The sequence below is a fragment of the Martes martes genome, assembly GCF_963455335.1.
Source record: "Martes martes genome assembly, chromosome: 12".
Lineage (NCBI taxonomy): Eukaryota > Metazoa > Chordata > Mammalia > Carnivora > Mustelidae > Martes > Martes martes.
Genome location: NC_137900.1, coordinates 58,975,455 through 58,976,833, shown reverse-complemented (window position 1 = coordinate 58,976,833; position 1,379 = coordinate 58,975,455). Strand labels below are relative to the sequence as shown.

At 43.7% G+C, this 1,379-nt stretch overlaps 1 pseudogene across 1 annotated transcript; it reads right to left on the bottom strand.

Annotated features, from left to right (window-relative positions):
* Positions 1 to 235: 235 nt before the first annotated feature.
* LOC308353277 (large ribosomal subunit protein eL43-like) lies at positions 236 to 785 on the bottom strand (annotated as a pseudogene). Its single transcript has 2 exons — positions 623 to 785; positions 236 to 355 (listed from the first exon to the last, which is right to left on the bottom strand). The product of its transcript is annotated as a large ribosomal subunit protein eL43-like (transcript).
* Positions 786 to 1,379: the final 594 nt, after the last annotated feature.

Sequence of the window (1,379 nt, the reverse complement as noted above, 5' to 3'; positions counted from 1 at the left end):
GAAATGGTGGAGCTTTGGGGCGCCTAGGTGGCTCAGTCGTTAAGCAACTGCCTTCAGCTCAGGTCATGATCCCAGGGTCCTGGGATCCAGCCCAGCATGGGGCTACCTGCTCCACAAAAAGCCTATTTCTCCCTCTCCCACTCCCCCTGCTTATGTTCCCTCTCTAGCTGTGTCTCTGTCAAATAAATAAATAAAATCTTAAAAAAAAAAAAGAAAGAAAGAAATGGTGGAGCTTCTACTGGTCTTTCAACTCCTTCAATCCTCTGATGGCTGACTTTACTGTGAGGGCAGAAGTGGTGGTGTAGTGTCCAGGTACCACCAGTGACGGTCTTCATGCAGGAGCCACAGTGCTCCTCTTTTCTTTCTTTCTTCCTTCCTTCCTTCCTACCCTCCCTTCCTTCCCTTTCTTCCTTCCTTCCCTCCGGCTCATTCATTCTTTCTTTCTTTCTAGAAGATTTTATTTATTCATTTGAAAGAGACAGAGAAGGCACAAGTAGGGGAGAGGTGAAGGGAGAGGGAGAAGCTGACTCTGTGCTGAGCTGGGAAGCTGCCGTGGGGCTTGATTGGAGGGCCTGGAGATCATGACCTAAGCCGAAGACAAAAGCTTAACCATCTGAGCCACCCTTGAGCCCCACAGCTTGTCTTTTCATCTTGGTTTTGCCACAGAAGGAGCAGGTGTACTTGGGTTCCTGGCTTATTTCAATCTTCTTCATTTTCCTGAGGGAGGTACCATGACAGGTCCCCTATTTACCCATGATTCTGACTTTCTTGGTGAGTTTAGCCATGTTGCCACAAACTAGGTCTAAGCCCCTGTTTTATTACTATTTTTTAAAAAGATTTTATTCATTTATTTGACAGAGACACAACAAGAGAGGAACACAAGCAGGGAGAGAGGGAGAGGGAGAGGGAGAAGCAGGCTTCCTGCTGAGCAGGGAGCCTGATGCAGGGCTCAATCCCAGGACCCTGGGATCATGACCTGAGTGACAGACAGGCACCCAACAACTGAGCCACCCAGGCACCCCTATTTTAATTTTTTATTCGAATTCCAATATAGTTAATATACAGCATTAGCTTCACATGTAAATATAGTGATTCAACAATTTCAGACATCACCCAGTTCTCATCACAAGTGTACTCCTTAATCCCCCATCACCTGTTTCACCCATCTCCCCTATTTTTTAAAAACAGAAATAGAAAAAAATGAAAAATATCAGGTTCATGTGCCATGATTATGTAAAATGATAACATCAAGGAATGCTACATGAAGGGTATACTGAAACACTCAGAGTAAATAAATATATGAATAGGTATTGGTTTGTGAAACATTTTCAGTTTTATATATGTATGTATGTATTTCCTCTTGTAGGTTTTGTAAATTA